We start from the raw sequence: 19,784 nt of genomic DNA, 5'->3' as shown, positions 1-19,784 counted from the left end.
GGTTGGTAGTTGCAACTTGGCGAAGGACGGAAACATAGATAAGACTGGCCCGACCTAAGTCATGCCGTATCCCTAATTTATCAGAACACACCTACTTATTTTCTTTAATTAAAGAAATAGATTAAGTAACATAAAACAGATATATATATACATGAAGTAGTACTACCTCCGTCCAACCACATTTGATCCGTTTAAGTGCATTTTATATGGGTCTATGTATTTGGCAATAAAATAGACCCGTGTAAGATGCTCTTATACGAGTCTACTTTATTGCCAAATACATAAATCAAAATGCAATTTTTTGGATGTATACAAAATAATTGCACGGTTACTAGAGAGAGATTTTGCACCGAATATTCAACAAATTCAACATTTAATTTATTGAACAATAGAATGGCTTACTTAATTTGATTTCATTTGATTTAACCTATTCTTTTATTGTGACTCAGCGTCTTAGTCAGATAATTTCAATAAATTGTTTAATTAATTATAGAATGACTCGCAATCTCTGCAGTTGCTACCATGCAACATGCATATTAAAAATTTGTACACAAAGCTATGTACTTAGCCATGTATAATAAATTAATTTCTATCCTTTTTTATTCTAAGTGGGTTTGATTGACCACAAGGAATTCAAGATATTAGACAAAAATAATAAATTCATGGGCAGATGGGCTGACTAATAAACATAAGTTTCCTAACTTGTTTGTCCATTATTGTAGGTGGGTTTGATAGACCACAAGGAATTCATGATATTAGATAAAAATAATAAATTCATGGGCTGCCTAATAAACATAAATTTCCTAGTCTGTTTGTCCATACTATATTTTTTCGTAAGTAATATTTAGTTATATTATAATTCAAAATTGTCAAAGTATTAGATGCAAGCGATACCATAATAAGGATTTGAATCGATTAGTTATATATGCAACACATCAATAAGGAGTAAGGACAAATTAATCTGACCTAACTTCACATTCCTCCACCTACCCAACTAATTTTCCTAACACTGAATTTAGAGTATATAAAGTAAATCAATTATTAGTATAATTCTTATAATCTCTACACAAATATAGGGAGTAATTAAATTGAATTTACTGTTTCCGGTATTAAATGGTCATTTAAAGGACATGAAAAACAAAGTTAGGTATATCAGTTATTTTTCACTTTTCACCAATCCAAAACCGTTTGCGACACGTGGCTGAACAAAGCCTCTTCCAGCTCTTTCCTCAGCGGTGCCGCCCCTGATGAAACCATCCTAATCGAGCTCAGGTCGAAGTTATCCACCAGCGGAACTATTATTGACATAGATGTTTCAGGGATATTTAAGATTGAAATAGTGTTACACATATTATTGTCACTAAATTTTTCATGATAACAAATCAGTCATTTTCAGCCTTAATTCAACAGGCCCTTGCTCATTAAACGAGTCATACAGAAAATTTAACCAACGAATCAAACACTACGTTGGGCCATTAAATGCTTTATGAATGACCATATTTACCAATTCAAACACTCCCTTATTATAAATAATAACCCTCTCAATCACAACTCCTCTTTGTAGTGAAGGGACTAGCAGCGGAAGCGTGCGCTAATTTTTCATTCAAATAAATCAGATGATCAAGATCTATTTAGTCGATTATTTAGATAAATTATATTCATACAATAATCACATGTATCATGCTCATTACTCAAATAAATCATGCTTTAAATTTATTAAAACCTAAAACATGCTTTTCTACGGTTTAGCTATTTTAACTTGATGACGCTCCTTCTCCACGTGAAGATCTTTAGTACTAAACCACAGATCTTCTGTCTGGTTCCCAGACTGTAAACTGATATCAGGGTGGGCTGATCTCACCAGTATACTAGGACTTAAATAAAGAAGACGAAAAACCTTTCCTACGGAGGAGAGAAAAATTGTCCCTCTTGAATATAGATAGGGGGACAAAAATTTTGAAGTAAACAAGTGTGTTTTCTGTCTCCTTTATTCTCCTATTTATATTAAGTCACATATTGGGCCCATACAAGAATCTATGAAAGGTTTTGGATATGGGCTCCTCCAATTAGCTTTTTACTAATTAAATTGAACCTCAATTTAATATAAGCTTTTAATTGGAATATTACGAGCAGCCACTACAGAAGTAATATTGCACTCCCCATCCAAATCCAAAATTATAAGTAATTCGGGTTTCCATTGCTTGATATTTATTTTCCGCGCTTAAGATAGAAACATCCATTAATTAATTAATGTTTGCTATGGACTTAATTATTTAATATCTTATTAACTCCAAGAGTGGACTTAGCAAGAAATTCTTATTTATTATTCGTAGAGTAATCAAACTCCAACTAGCTAGGTTCTGAATAATAAAACCTTATTTCAAGCTCCTCTTGAGGAGTTATCAAATGAGACTCACCATGCGCACGATTCAATATAAGGAAGTGTCATGATATGATTGAGGGACGGTTCCCGCCAGAGTGGAAGTGTCATGATATGATTGTATTTTGACTTTTATATTTATACATTATGATATATATATATATATATATATATATATATATATATATACCACATGCGTTTCACAAGAATATGCACTTTTGGTTAGACACAAGTTTTAATGCATAATTGGTAAAGTAATAAGGAAAAAAATATTTTTCAAATTTAGAAAGTGCATATTCTTGTGGTATGGACTAAAAAGGAAAAAATGCTTTTTTTGTGGGAAGGAGGAAATATTTTTTAATTTTATTTTTAGACTCCCCACCATTAAAATCCTGCATCCGCCACTTGTTATAATATTATGGGTTTGATATATATATATATATATATATATATATATATATATATATATATATAGGATTGTGATCAATTGAGATTTTTTAGGCTAATTGAGAAATGAGATGCAATATCAGCCACTCATTTTTATTAAATGAGTGGTCCAGATTTTGCCACATAAAAAATATTTTTAGATTAATTTATTATGAAAGGGTATAATGGTCATTTCGTGTTTTAATATAGGGTCTTCAGGTTTGAATCGCGATTTCAGTGAGATTTGTGATTCAATCGATTCCAACGATTGGATTCCAACGATTCCAATCGACAGCATTGAGCAGTTGCGTCAGCCGAAGCTGTCAGCCCCTTGTCGGCGCCGCCCCGACGGAGAGGAGGGTGGCGGATTGAGGGAGGTGAAGAGGTGGACGGCGGTGCGGCCTTTGACGAGGGGATCGGCGTCGGAGGAGGCGAGGAGGTGGTGGACGATTGGGATTAGGAGGCAGAGGATGGTGAGGTGGAGCTGGAGGTGCCGCAATCGGTGGTGATTAGCCACAGCGGCAGGGAAGGGGAGGGGGTGGTAGGGTTTGGCAGCGTAATCAGCGATGAATTTGAGGTGGTTTCGGGTTGCGGAGATGAGGTAGTAGATTAGGGACGGATTGTTCACATAGTTGACATTATATTTGTGTAGTTGACATGAATTGTAAATGTAGTTGACGTTATATGTGTGTAGTTGACATTAATTGTATATGTAGTTGACATAGATTATATAGGTAGTTGACATGCATAGTTGATATTAAAAAAGGGGAGATAACTAAATCTTAGCAACTAATTTTCAAATGAGAAATATTACCAAACACCCAGAGTGCAAAATATTTCATGCTTAAATTTGAGGAAATAAAAGAGAGAGACACGTATAAGTATTAAATTATACTTGTAAGGTTGTGTGCGTATACACATACGTATACCATTGAAACAGCTCCAGAGGTGTAGAAGTACCCAGTTGTTTATTGTGACTAGTGAGTTTGAATAAGGATGCTCATTCTAGAGAGCAATCACTCTTTTTGGTACAATAGAATGGAATATTAATGAAGGTAGAAATACAATTTCTTTGTGTTTTCATTTCATTTTCTCATTATTTCATCGTACCAATCAAATGAACAAATGAAAAAAAGAATCACATTTCTTTCCATCTTACCAAGAAGGGCCTTAGTTGTTAAAGGACAAAAAGTGCATGTTCTTTTTAGATTTGTTGTGAATAAGTTGTAATGATAAAATAAAAACATAATTGTGTATAACTAATAAAAAGATAATTTTTTATGTGGCAAAATCTTGACCACTCATTTAATAAAAATGAGTGGCTGATATTGCATCATTTCTCAATTAGCCTTAAAAATCTTAATTGATTACATCCCTAATGTCAACTACATATATAATCTATGTCAACTATACACATGTAATGTCAACTATTTAACAATTCATGTCAACTACACTAATATTTTGTCAATTATGTGTACAATCCATGTCAACTACATATATAATTTATGTCAACTGCATATACAATTTATGTCAACTATACATATATAATGTCAACTATAAATTGTTGACATTTGATGCAACTTGTATATAGTGTCAACATCCACTAGGAGATGTAAGAAATGAGGCAATAGACTATGCTTAATAGCTAACACTACCATCTTGACATAAAAATATAAATAGTTTATAAAAACTCTCACATGCAAAAAAGAGAAGAAATTCAAGAAAGTCCAAACTACATAACCCTACAACCACCTCCAATCTCATCACTAAACACATGATCACCTCCACCAGCATAATCACCGCTGCCATATGTTAGGTTTGGTATACTGAAAAGCATGTTTCGAGCAAGTTTCGCTCGAATAGAATCTTGCTTGTATACGTAAAACTCTATAATCCACTTTTAACCCGATTCAGTATTATTCGAGCAGTTTCGCACGAATAGAATCAATATATTATTACATTGTGTTTGCTTGTGCATTTATAAGATGTTTTATAAACATTTAAATGTATAAGAAGCAAACAAAGTCTAAGTCTTTTGCTTAGTAGATTGGTTGTGGGCGTCGTCCACTTTAAGGTAACACAGTCGGTTCTATGCAATGCTTTGCAAAAGAAAAAGAAGAATTTCACAACCCAGATAGGCTTAGACTACCTATCGTGAAAGGTTGCAATGTCAGTCCGATTATTTCTTAGCCTTACTGAAATAAAATGACGTTGGTGTGGTATAGCACTAAATGGATCTAACAGCAAGACGTGTCTTTATGCTATCTACTGAAAGACTAGGTCTTGATAAATAACTATTTCTTAATCTACATACGTTAGCATTGAGCATACGATATTGATTATGCACTACTTTGACTTATCAAATGGTGCGGGTTTTTCGCAACCCAATAATCCCGATATATTGGGTAGTGGTGATTAATATCTAGCGGTGCTAGGATTGCTATTACGTTGAACCGCGCACGAGGTGAGTCTCGTTTGATAATGTCCTCAAGAGGAGCTCGAACAAGGTTTTATTATTCGGGAAACTGGCCAGTTGGAGTTTTATTACTCTATAAATAATAAATAAGTGCTTCTTGCTAAGTCCACTCTTGGAATTAATAAGATATTAATTAATTAAGTCCATAGCAGACATTAATTAATTAATGGACATTTATATCTTAAGCGCGGGAAATAAATAATAAAAAAAGTGGAAACCCGGATTACTTGTAATTTCGGATTTGGATGGGGAGTGCAATATTACTTCTGTAGTGGCTGCTCGTAATATTCCAATATAAGCTTGTATTAAATTGTGGGTTTAATTTAATTAGTAAAAAGCTAATTGGGAGAGCCCATATCCAAAACCTTCTATAGATCCCTGACTGGGCCCAATATGAACTTAATATAAATAGGAGAATAAAGGAGAGACAGAATCACAATTAATTATTAGATGTAATTTTCGCCCCCTCTCTAATTAGTAGAGGAGTTCGAAAATTCTTCAGCTCTTCTCCGTGAGGAATTTTCTGTCTTCTTTATTCGAGTCCTAGTATTTTGATAAGATCAGCCCACCCTGATATCGAGATATAGTTCGGGAACCAGTCAGAAGATCCGTGGTCTAGTATTGAAGATCATAACGTGGAGAAGGCGCAAGCAATCGTCGATTCTTTGGAGAATCAAATCGGTAACTCTAAACCGTAGTATTCATGTTTAGGATTTATTTTCTAAGCATGAATTATTTGCGTTCTAGCATGCAATTATCTGTTAAACATGTGAATTGATTAATCGCCTAATCAGTCAAATAGATCCTTATCTGATTTATTTGTTTTGTACAAGTCTTCCGCTGTGCAAGGGGATTCAAACCCCAGCACCATAGCTGTAGTAATAACCGGTGGTAAGAGGCACAAACGCGCTCCAGTTATACAACATCAGCTGGTATGGGTAACCCCCATGCCGGCTCACAAATGCATCACTCCCATGAGGCTGCTGCTCAAGTACTCCAAATCTCCCATTCCTAAAACACCATTCCCATGAAAACCGGCAAGACTCATCATCGCGCTAATATCATTTACACACATGTCGTTCGTATTGGCCATCTGATCATTCCCTTTCTTACCAGCAACGTTCTTCTTCGTTTTCCCATTATTGGACTTGAGGCGAGAGAGCTGATTGATCTTGTTCCTGATCAGCTGCATCTCGTCTTGTTCATTGTTTTTAGGCACGTGCAGTTTCTTGTTTTCTTTGATAGAAGCGGTGTTCTGTTTCGGGTTTTGGTTGGATTTTGGAGAGCAGATCTCGGCGTGTTTGCCGGACTTCATCAGTTTCTTCACCAGAGTTGCGGAATCGACGTTGCCTGAAACACTCACCCTTTGTTGCTCTGCTTCTCTTCACTTGGTACACACCTAAATCCACCAACAAATTCAATATTGACCAAATTTTTTAAATACATTCAAATTTCAAAACAACTATTTTGATTCATAGCAAGTAGTGCTATTTAACTAGCTGAATGTAAATAAGCGTATGTTTTTATTAGACATGGAGTGCGACATTAATTGAAAGCAATTGAAAAATAACAACTATTTTACGGCTATGTGCATTATCATCGTCATCATCAATATTAAGAGTGTTGCTTTTCACTCTATTCCTTATAAGATCAAGATGTTTTTCACTCTCTCTCTCAAATAGATCAATATGTTTCTTACAAGAATCAAGAAGCTATGGAAATCTTAGCTCAAGAGGCAAACTGAGAGAGAGATTACCTATGGTGAGATATCAAGACCAATAAAAAATCAGCAGAATTAAGTAAGACAGCAACGCAAGCAAGAAAAATTTCAGCTCAAGAATAAGAAAAACAATCCACCAAAAAAAATCCCTCATTTAAAAGAAAGGAAACATTTGCTAGAAAAACAGAACACATTCAACCATCACTGTGAACAAGAAAAAAGAACATTTTAAAATCAAATCTTGATAATTAGATTAGCCAGACAAATGACTCTAAACTTTCACACGCACAAACACACATACCTTCCGAATCAATTCGTCAAATACCTGGAGAATCCGATCGAGCTCCTCCACCTCCGCTGCCCCTTGCGCTGCTGGTGGCTCCGGAACGGCACCAACGCTCTCTTCACCTACTACAGCAGAGAAGAGCTCCGGCGGCACGCCCTGCGGCGTCTGGTGCTGCTTCGAGATCCACCATGACGACATCTCCTCCCTCGAAGCCTTCCTCCTCTCCAACGGCTTCACCGTCCCCCCTCAGCTCGATCCCCTCGAATTCGCCATGGAAATCCTCACCGACCTCCAACTACCGGAACAGCCGGAGCAGAAGCCGGAAAAATCAATTGAATCCATCTCTCCTCCTCCAATTGAACACAAAATCAGATCTAGAAGCTCGAGAATCCACGAAATCACACTCCTATCCTTCCGATTCTGGAAAATGATTTATAAAACGAAGCAATTGCTCGTCACCAACACATTGCAAGCCATAGGAGTCGGAATCGTGCTCGGCACGATCTACATCAACATCGGATTAGTCAAATAGGGGATCGAGAAGAGATTAGGTCTCTTCGCGTACACACTCACCTTCCCCCTCTCCTCCACCACCGAAACCCTCCTGATCTTCATCAACGAGCGACCAATCCTCCTCTGAGAAGCCTCCAACGGCGTCTACCGCCTCTTCTCCTGCCTAATCGCCAACACGCTCGTCTTCATCCCCTACCTCCTCGCCATGCAATTGTCTTCTCTACTTCTGTTTACTTCCTATATTCATGTTTCAATTGCACAAATTCTTCAGCTTTAATTTTGCGGAAAAAACGGTACTGCACAAAGTTCATCCAATTCAATCCAAAATTTTTCCTCAACAAATCCAAAAATTACACAACGAAATGGCACTTATACCCCCGTGTTGACATAATATGATAGCTGTTGACATTTCATGAATCTTATGGATTAGTGGCCCATATTGCATCTCATTTCTCAATTTAGTTAAATAATCTCAACCTAACAGGACCCTATATATATATAAATATAGGGATGTATTCAAATCCTTTTCATATCTTTTGTTCTTTTTCCTTCTTAATCCTAGTCCCACGATTTTGTCATCTGACGGTTAGATTAATGCCACGTGTCATTTAATAATGCACATTTTCATTCTAATAATGCACAGCGGCTAATAATGCAACATTATAGACTAATAATGCATTGATCACAACCATCCAATTTAAGGATCCAAGGGTTGAGATTAAGAAGGAAATAGGACACTTAGGGTGCAAAGGAGCCTAACGCACCCCTATATATATATATATATATATATATATATATAGTCCCATTATTCACAAATCCACTCTTAAAGACCGAACTAGAGACCAAATTTGGGCCCTTAGATCTTAAATTTGATGGATGAGATTAGATCATTAAGGGTTATTTTTCGTAGTTCATTATATAAATAATTTACTTCAATGCGGGGGTATTTAGGTCCTTTCGCATTGGAGATAAAAAATTTAGGGTTAAACCCATCCTAAAAATTTTACTCATTTCATATTCCCGCCTCTGCTCCTGCGCTACTTCTTCTTTTCCAAATCTCCAAATCTCCAAATCGATTCATCTCACTCCAATCGATTCATCATCAACTGAAATCGATTCAACAACTTCATCTCAGTAATCGATTCAACATCTTCATGACAGTTGAAATCGATTGTACCAACGATTCAGCATCTCGAGTCGCCGAGTTCAACATCTACAGCCAACGAGTTCAAATCCGATGACGATTCAAAAATGACTCAAACACTCAACTCTACTGCATCAGGTAATACACTGTTTTGAAGCTTTGCATAGTTCAAAAGTTTAATTTACTTCATCTATTTGTAAATTGGTTTATGATTTTTGTCTTATAAGTTTATCAAGTAGAGCCGAGGAAGGTCAACATAAGCTTCAAATATACTCATAGGCCGATGGGCAAATCACAACTGGTCGAGAAAGCAAATCCTGAGGAAAGTTTCTCTACTGGTCGGTCGGAAGCAAATATTGCAAGTCAAATCCCTCCACCAAAAGGTAAATGAAGTGATAAGTTGTTATGAAGTAGTAAATTCATAGAATGAAGTTAGCTGTGTTTTATGAATTTGTTAACTGTACTGTATGAACAACTTAACCTATTTGATGAAGTTATAACCTCACGTACTGAAGTAATGTAAATCGATTACTTCACAATACTTTTGATATTTGGGAGAAAAGGTATAAAAAAATGTGGCTGTGTAAATCGATTTAGTCCATTTCATGAGGATGTTACTTCATTTCACAAGGCTACTTCATTTGATGAGGCTATGAGTTTGGTGCTTGAATCATTTGAAATATGTGGCAAAAACTAATATGCATCTTCTTAATGTGATTTATTACTTCATAATTTGGAGATCAAATCGCAAAGGAAAGTTCGTCTGATGTTCGTATAAATTTTATTAAATGTGTTGTATGCATATTTTGCTAGAAAATAACATTGAATGAACTAACTAACCTATTTGATGAAGTAGTATTCAGAGGATGAAGTAACTGTGTTGTATGCATATTTTGTGAAGAAATAACAGTTGAATGAACCAATTCAGCTATTTGATGAAGTAATAACCTCATGGAATGAAGTAATATAAACTGACCTATTTTGTATGTACATTTAGTTGTGAATTATACCTTTAATGAACTAAAGAACCTAAATCATGAAGTTCCGAACTATTTTAATGATGTAACATAAACTATGTTTCAAATGTTGAATTGTTGTTATGTGTTTCTTGTATATAGGTGAAGAAAACAGTGGGGTCCTCTAACTCACAGTTGGGTGAGAAATCAAATTTGAGGAGCGAGATAAAGAGTTTCGGGAGATGTAGTTGAGTCATGGTAACATGCTGATGAGGACATTTGTGCAGTCCGTTCCCACGCCTAACAAATGGGTGGTGCCCAGAATCACGGCTCAGCCGATTGAGATGTGCTTGTGTGTCAATTTTGGATGATTTCTTGTATTGGACAAGTTTGTGTTTTTTCCTTTTTTTTTGTAATGGAGAGTTTGTATTGGTTATGGGGTTTATATAGTGAGGATGATTTGGTTTACAACTTTCACATATTGTTTAAACGGTTTTTACCTTCCCTTTTATTAACTCTGTTTGAAGTAATATTTCAGTATGATGAAGTAACTATCGTACTGCATGAACTATTTTTTACCTTGCCTTTTATTAACTCTGTTTGAAGTAATATTTCAGTATGATGAAGTAACTATCGTACTGAATGAACAATTTTTTACCTTGGCTTTTATTAACTCTGTTTGAATTAATATTTCAAGTATGATGAAGTAACTATCGTACTGAATGCACTATTTATTAACTCTGTTTGAAGTAATATTTCCGTATAATGAAGTAACTATCGTACTGAATGAACTATCTTTTACCTTGTCTTTTATTAACTATGTTTGAAGTAATATTTCAGTATGATGAAGTAACTATCGTACTGAATGAACTATTTTTTACCTTGCCTTTTATTAACTCTGTTTGAAGTAATATTTCAGTATGATGAAGTAACTATCGTACTGAATGAACTATTTTTTACCTTGGCTTTTATTAACTCTGTTTGAAGTAATATTTCAGTATGATGAAGTAACTATCGTACTGAATGCACTATTTATTAACTCTGTTTGAAGTAATATTTAAGTATAATGAAGTAACTATCGTACTGAATGAACTATCTTTTACCTTGTCTTTTATTAACTCTGTTTGAAGTAATATTTCAGCATGATGAAGTAACTATCGTACTGAATGAACTATTTTTTATTTTCTTCTATCCGATTGTATCCAGATTCACGACAATCTTGTCGTTGCCGCCCCCCCTTCTCTCAGCCGCTGCGCGCTGAAACGGCGCTATATTTGTATCCGTCGGTCCTCTACCGGAAGATCACCCGCAAGAGGACCGTTCGGCTGATCTGATGAAGCCTCCGTTTCCGCCAACCTCCTCCGCACCCCCAAAACGATCGAGAATTTGATGAAGATCGCATTGTCCGCGATGCGGTGTGGATTGGGTGAAATTGCAAAACGATCGTGAATTGAGGAAGCAAAATTGTCCGCGATGGAGATAAATGAAGATTTAAGTAGATTATAGGAAGAAGATCGATGAAAATCGATGGAGATCACAAGATTGAAAAAAATTCGAAGATTTGAGGGAGAAGGGCCTCCGTATTTTATTTTAGGAAGTTAATAAATTGTTTTCCCTAAAATACCCCTCAAAAAGGGTTTTTTTTAAATAAAATAATTAAATAATGGTAAATTAACCCTAACCACAAGATAAAAAAAATAAAGGGGTCATAATTAAGTCTAAGTTGGCCTTAAGAATGGTTGACATTGATCACAACTCTCTCTCTCTATATATATATATAGAGGGGCCCCCTTACCCACAAATCCACTCTTAAAGCCCGAACCGGGGGAACCCCACCAAATTAGGGTTTTTAGATCTAGTTTTTTATGGATAAGTTTAGGAAATTTATAAATTATTTTCCCTTCATCCCGAGCCTATTTTAATTCACCCGAAGGTAAATAAGTCATACTAACATGTTACGAAGATTTAACTTCGCCCAGAATTTTATTTCTTTTAGTAGGTTTTTACTTCTTCAGTAGGCTTTTACTTCATTGGGTCGTAAATGGGGTTTTTGCGAAATTTGGTTTTTTTTTTCCCTCAAATTCTATCCCATTGCATTATTTGCCAAAAATATGGTTTAAAATAAACACATGGAATAATGAAAAATAAATTATTGGAATGAAGTATGTGTAAAAACTTTAAAATCCTTTTTGGAATGAAGAAAAAATCTTATCTAATAAAGAAATCCGTTTGAATGAAGTAAAAAATTTCCTTGAATAAATTGCATTTTTAAATGTTAATCAAGCAAAAACCCATGTCAATGAATTTGAATAAATAAAATTGGTTCGACATTGATCACAACTCTATATATATATATATATATATATATATATATATATATATATAGGGATGTGATCATATGATAACCCATAATTAAGGTGATAACCTAATAACCCTCATTTTATGGACGAAAAGTATCATTTTATATAACAGAATATCATTTTATGGATTAAAAGTTTTCTTTTATTCCTTTTGAAAAAATATCATTTTATCGTATAAATATCATTTTATGGATTAAAAGTATCTTTTATGCGGGAAAAAATATCTTTTATCTGTATAAATATTTTAAAAATGATATTTTTTGAAATAAAATGATAAATTTAGGTTATCCTAAATATAAAAGGTTATCATTATAACGCACCCCTATATATATATATATATATATATATATAGGATAGCATTAAACTCCTTTTGCCCCTTTAGATACTATTTCCTTCTTAATCACATCCATTAGATTAGTATGATGGATGGACTAGATGAAGCCTCACATAATCCTCTTTGCATTATTGGGTTCATTTTTGTGCATTATATGGTAAAATTAAAAAAGGGGCCATGAATTAAAACCCCGGGGCGAGTTTTAAAGCAATCCTTCCATATGCCCCACTCTTTTCCCCACCCCAAAAGCGTCTTTTCCCCAAATCAACGATTCAAAAGGGAGTCCCCCCCAAATTCAAACTATGAAAAACCCCCAACCATTACCCCAAATTGAAGGGGCACCCCCTCCCCCAAATTTTTTTCCCGGTAAACACCCCCCGTTAAGATTCATAGTTCTAATGGGGATACCTTCGCCCCCGCGATGATAGATTCTGATGGGCCCAAAGGAAGGTTTCAAAAGTTCCGTTTTTTTGGAAAGGGAACCTTTTCGTCAATGTTGGTCTTTAAAAACCGTTTGGCGATTTTTTCACTTTTAGTCGACACTTTTAATGATTAAATTTTTGTAATACCTTTTAATTGCCTATTTTCCTTTGCCACCCAACCAAATCCGATTATTGATATGGTTCATTTTTAGAAAAAAACCCCCAATTGTGCCTTTTTTTCCCTTAATACCCACCGAAAAATGGTAAAATCGTGTTCTTTTTTTATGGGGTTTTTTTTGTCCATTATTGAAGTTTGTAGTAAAATTTTTTGGTTTTCCCAATTATGTTTTGGGGGCGTTTTGGGGTAGATGAAATCGTATCGGGTTTATTTTTGGTTTGTCTTGCATTTGCCTTTATTTCATTCGTGCATTATTTGATGAAAAATTTTACATTATTGTAGGTAGTGGTGTGCATTACTTTTTTTTTTTGAATTTACATCGGTCGGTTTGATAAAAATGCCCCAAAATTAATTTAAATTTGTATTCATATTTTTCATTTTTTGTTGCCATTTGTACATTATTGTAGGGAGTGGTGTACATTATGTTTTTTTTTTTACTTTAAATGCTTGGTTTTTTAAAAGGTCAATGGTTGATAGAATGTAATATTCATTGGTGCATTATTTGCTTACTTTTGTACATTATACAGTTAGTATTGTGCATTAATTTTGGGTACATTATTGATTTTGGGACAGGAAGGGAGCCTTGGTTAGATATTGACGAAGCCCCGGGGGATGATGTTCTTCCACTTTGGGTTCGCAAAAAATTGGGGGAGGTTGGTTTGGAGCAAAAGGGCCTATTGCCACCCGTCGATTTCCAAAAGGGAAAAAAGGGTATAAAGGGGCTACTAGGCCTCTTAGGCAGTGCAAGGCTTGCGATGAGATGGAACATCCGACTCTGAAACATCAAAGTTTAAAGAGATGGCGAAGGAGAAAGAGCTTCATAAGGGCAAGAGGAAATCTTGATGTATCTTGTACCCAAAAAAAAATTTTTAGTTCTAGTTTTGGTTTAGTCTTAGTTATCAAATTTTGTTTTGAATGTGTTTTTTTAATCCCACCACTTTTCAACAATTTATGCATAATAATTATACATTTTTTTGTTTAATGTACATTATTAGTAACAAGTTGCATTATTTCACAAGCACTTAACTTTTTGTACTTAAATAAAGGGAGTAATCCAGAAAAACATTATTAATCAAGACTATTGTTCGATAATGCAAATTTTAAAAAAGTAATGGAATAATGGTAAAATAAAAAAGGGGTTTAAAGGAAAAACCCTTAAATGCGGTATTGTTCGATAATGCCTTAACAAAAAGGAATAATGGTATAAAAAAAAGGGAATGCCGAAAAATCATTATTAATGCAAGGCTATTAATCAAAAGCACATTAACTCCCCAAAAAAGAAAATTTTCATCATAAAATGTTCCGATTTGAAATAATAAAACTAAGACAAGCAAATAATAAAAACTGAATACAAGGCAAAACTAATTTTTTTGGTACAAAACACATCAAATCAAAAAGGGTTGCGTTAATATGTGTGATATGGAAATTAATGAAACGTTGATACAATAATCAAATACTTTTCGACAAATTTACCTTCTTCCATAGTTGAATCATAAGCTTCGTCCATTGTTGAAGAACCACCTTCTTCCATTGTAGTAAAGATATTCTTCCCGAAACTCTCCAAAAAATAATTCTACAAGTTTCGCACGATCGCACTATTTGTTAAGACCAGAATTTTCGAGAATGAAGAACGATGAAAGATTAATCGCTGCAAGATGAAAGAGAATGGAGAATGGAGAACGATGAAAGAGAAGAGACAATTCTGTACTATGAATGAAAAAAACCGCTGCAAGATATTGTGAGGGAGAGAATCATGGACTTACCATAACCGACGTCAATGCATATCCCCTAAACGCCCTTCTATAATTTTTTAATGAATAAAAATGATTAAATCAGGAACTAATTTCAGCCTTTAGATCTTAATAATGGATGGGGGAGATTAAAAAGGAAAAAGCACAAAAGATGGGAAAAGTATATGATTATATCTCATATTTATGTGATAACCTAATAACCCTATCATTTTATGGGTCAAAAGTATCATTTTTAGTAAAAATGATATTTATATACGATAAAATGATATTTTTTCAGCATGCATAAAATGATACTTTTCGTCCATAAAATGAGGGTTATTAGGTTATCACCATAATTATGGGTTATATATGGATGTATTAAGATGACAACACTCTTTATTGTAACACCATACCACCATTTTAGGCCATTTTATCTGAAAATCGTGTGCTTGTCATGCTGCCACGTGTAAAAACACGGAGGGGTAAAATAGGAAATTTCTAATTTTACGTTACCAGATTGCAGTGTTGTTCATTGAATATTGCAGTCTTACCACAACAATATTGCAGTTTACCACGACTGCAATATCTAATACAGTAGACTGCAAACCCGTGTTTTTTCACGAAACTTAATCCTAGGCATCCATAAATGAGATCTAACGGACTATATTGGTGGTATGGTATTATCCTATCTATGGTGGCACCATAGTGCACCCCTATATATATATATATATATATATAGGAATGTGATCAAATGAAAACTCTAAATATTGTACAAACTCAAAACTATGATCTGGACCATTGAAAAATGTCAACAGATCAAAAAAAAGCATCAACAGGAAATTTTCAACAGAATTTCAATGGTAGTCAATGATTGATGTTGTGTTGATATTGTGATGACAGTGTAAAATCTTGAAATTTTACACTGTGCTGATATTGTATTGAAACAGTGTTGAAGCTGTATTGAGGAGTTTTGAGTTTGTACAATATATAAGTTTGCATTATATCACTACCCTATATATATATATATATATATAGGGATGTGATCAGGTCCATAAGTGAAATTCTGTCAAAAATCAAAGCAAATCTCAGCCATTGGATCTTGTGATGTAACCGTTAGATTAATGCCACGTGTCATCTAATAATGTAGATTGTGTAGTCTAATAATGTAGCTCGGCTAATAATGTAACGCGCTTTAGTCTTATAATGTAGATTGTGTAGTCTAATAATGTAACTCGGCTAATAATGTAACGCTTATACTGTAATAATGTAGCTCGTATATTATGATCACAATCATCCAATCTAAGGATCCAAGGGCTGAGATTCGCTTTGATTTTTGACAGGATTTCACTTATGGACCATAGCGCACCCGTATATATATATATATATATATATATATATATATATATGGAGATGATCAAAATAAGAATGCATTTAAATCCAGAAATGCAGCCCAAATCTTGGCCCTAAGATTAGATGATCTAATGGTCAATAATTAACCAAAAATACGGAAGGTCATAATTAAGTAGTTTTAGGTCATATTATAAGATTTGGGTTTATGTCATATTAAGATCATTTTAGGTCATGCTTTGTTAGCATGACCTAAAAATAAACTAACTATGACCTAAAAATGCCCTACGTATGACTTTGTTCTACGTTTCTGTATTTAAATCTGGTCTTCATAGATCAAAACCCTATATATATATATATATATGGGTGCGTTATATTGCTAACTATTTAAGTTGCTAACTCTGCTAACTCATCAATATTAAAAATGTCAACACGGTGACATCAAAATATCAATACATAATATCAACACATTATATTGAAGTTCAATAAAATTATGTGTTGATATTTTAATGTCATCGTGTTGACATTTTTAATGCACTGCGTTGAGGAGTTAGCAAGTTAGCAACTTAAGAAAGTTAGCAATTGATCACACCCCTATATATATATATATATATATAGGAGTGTTAGAGTGCCACCACCCCTTAAAATAACACCATACCACCATTCCTAGCCAATCATTTGTACACGTGGACGAATAATAAGCTGCCACGTGGCCGATTTGTTTTTTTCAAGATTAAAAAAAGACGGGCAGCAATATTTAATACCTTATACAACAATTTTTCTTGAACAACAATTTCCAACACGCTAGACAGCAATCTAAAGATTGTTGTCTACCGTATTGAATATTGTTGTGTAGCGTTTATAATATTGTTGTATAAGTGGTGTTACGGTGTCACTTTAAGAGGGGTTGTCATTTTAACACAAACATATATATATATATATAGGGGCATGTTAGGGTGACACCACCCCTTAAAATAACACCATTCCTAGCCAATCATTTGTACACGTGGACGAATAATAAGCTGCCACGTGGCAAAAAAAAACCCCAAAAAAGACGGCAGCAATGTGCTGGTCTTTAAACAACAATTTTTCTTGAACAATAATATCCAACACGTTAGACAAAGAATCTATAAATTGCTAGATTGCTTTGTCTAACGTGTTGGATATTGTCTTTGTGTAGCGTTTATAATATTGCTGTATAAGTGGTGTCACGGTGTCATTTTAAAAGGAGTTGTCATTTTAACACAAACCTATATATATATATAGGGATGTATTCAGGTCAAACGCTATGTATAAGTAAAACTCAAAACACTTGCAGTCCATTGGATCATATGATCTAATGGTTAGATTAATGCCACGTGTCATCTAATAATGTAGAATTTAGACTAATAATGTAGCTTGGATAATAATGTAGCAATTTAGTTGAATAATGTAGCATTTTAGTTTAGAAATGTACAGTTTTAGTCTTACAATGTACATTTCTAGTCTAATAATGTACCTCGCCTAATAATGTAGATTTTTAGTATGATAATGTAACAAATCACAACCATCCAATCTAATGATCCAAGGGCTGTGATTTGTGCTGTGTTTTACACTAAGATGCTGTAAGGACCCTAACACACCCCTATATATATATATATATATATATATGGAGATGATCAAAATAAGTATGTGTTTAAATCCAGAAATGCAGCCCAAATCTTGGCCCTAGGATTAGATGATCTAATGGTCAATAATTAACCCAAAACACGGAAGGTCATAATTAAGTAGTTTTAGGTCATATTATAAGATTTGGGTTTATGTCATGTTAAGATCATTTTAGGTCATGCTTTGTTAGCATGACCTAAAAATAAACTAACTATGACCTAAAAATGCCCTACGTATGACTTTGTTCTGCGTTTCTGTATTTAAATCTGATCTTCATAGATCAAAACCCTATATATATATATATATATATATATATATGAACACAAAACTATATGAAAATAATTTATTGTAGGAGACCATTAAGGTCATTGTTCTTTCATTATTAGTTCAATATAGTAATCTGTTTCTTATAATAACCTTATGATCTTTTATAATGATTTTAAAATGCAATTTTTCTAAGTGTATATTTAGTGTATTTTAGTGTATATAATAACCTTATGATCTTTTATAATGATTTTTGGATTTGTTTTTTAGTGTATTTTAAAATGCAAATTTCCTATAATGAATTAAAAATGATCTTATAATAACCTTATGATCTTTTATAATGATCTATTTTATTTTGTTCAGTGTTCTACATTTAAAGGGGGTTCTGCTTTTAACGCTACCCTATATATATATATATATATATATATATAGTTGTGATCAATGTCGAACCATTTTTAAAGACCGAACTAGAGACCAAATTTGGACCACTCATTTTTCTTAGAGCATCCCCATCCGTGCTCTTAGCTAAGAGCGCGGAAGTGGGCCCAGACCCACTTTTACTCCTTGTCCTTAGCTAAGAGCACAACACCTACATCCGTGCTCTTAGCTAAGGACAAGCTCAAGGGTCCCACTATTCTATTATTCAATTTAAATAAAAACATTTCCACAATATTAAAATGCATTAAAAATTTAAAATTACATAATTAAAATCTTAAAAAATAAAAATTACATAATTAAAATCTTAAAAAATAAAAATACATAATTAAAATCATAGAAAATAAAAAATACATAATTAAAATCCTACAAATTAAGGGAATGAGTCGGAGTCGAACCAATCGTGGTTCCAACCGCGATTGCCGGAGGGGTCATCGCCGGAGCCGGACATTCTGAAGTGTGGTGGGAATTTAGATGAGAGAATATGAGAAAAATGATGAGAGAATGTAGATGATAGAATAGATGAGAATGTGATTTTTTTTTGTGTTGAAGTGGGGGTATTTATAGAGGAAATTGTGAATTTTGGGGAAAAAAATTGAAAAATAAATTAAAAGTGGGTAGAAAACGGATATATTTTTTTGGGAAGTGGGAAAATATTTTTTTTATTTAAAAACATTTTTTTAAATAAATTTTAAATTTTTAAAAAATAACGTGCTCTTAGCTAAGTGCAGCGCCTATGCCGCTGGAACGGACGGACGAGCTGCAGCAGCGGACGGACGCCGCTTGTTCAGCGGTACGGACGGACGGACAGCTCTAAGAACACCGTTGTGGATGCTCTTAATCTTATGGTTATGATTATTTTACAATTAATTTAATATTTTATTAAATAAAAACAGTTTTTTTTAAAAAATTTAATTTTTTTATTATTTTTTATTATTTTTTTTATTCTATAAAAACTTATTGGAGTAAATAATGAACTATATTCAGTACATAGTGAACTAAATGAATGTATGTTATGAAGTAATTTTTCGCATTCATTATATACTGAATTTACTTCAACTGAAACATAATTATGTCATAACACATTATGAAGTAATAAACAAATGAAATGAAGTAATAACATAACTGAATGAAGTAATAAACTAACGGAATGAAGTAATAGCATG

The 19,784-nt window shown here is 33.8% G+C and overlaps 1 long non-coding RNA gene across 1 annotated transcript; it reads left to right on the top strand.

Moving 5' to 3' along the window:
* The first annotated feature begins 9,247 nt into the window (after positions 1 to 9,247).
* LOC125192336 lies at positions 9,248 to 10,448 on the top strand. Its single transcript, XR_007171367.1, has 2 exons — positions 9,248 to 9,328; positions 10,064 to 10,448. It is a non-coding gene; the product is annotated as an uncharacterized LOC125192336 (long non-coding RNA).
* The last annotated feature ends 9,336 nt before the right edge of the window (positions 10,449 to 19,784 follow it).

Source organism: Salvia hispanica, chromosome 6 (genome assembly GCF_023119035.1).
Source record: "Salvia hispanica cultivar TCC Black 2014 chromosome 6, UniMelb_Shisp_WGS_1.0, whole genome shotgun sequence".
NCBI classification, from domain to species: Eukaryota; Viridiplantae; Streptophyta; class Magnoliopsida; order Lamiales; family Lamiaceae; genus Salvia; species Salvia hispanica.
Note: the sequence above shows the minus strand (reverse complement) of the source record. Positions and strands in the feature narration are given on the sequence as shown.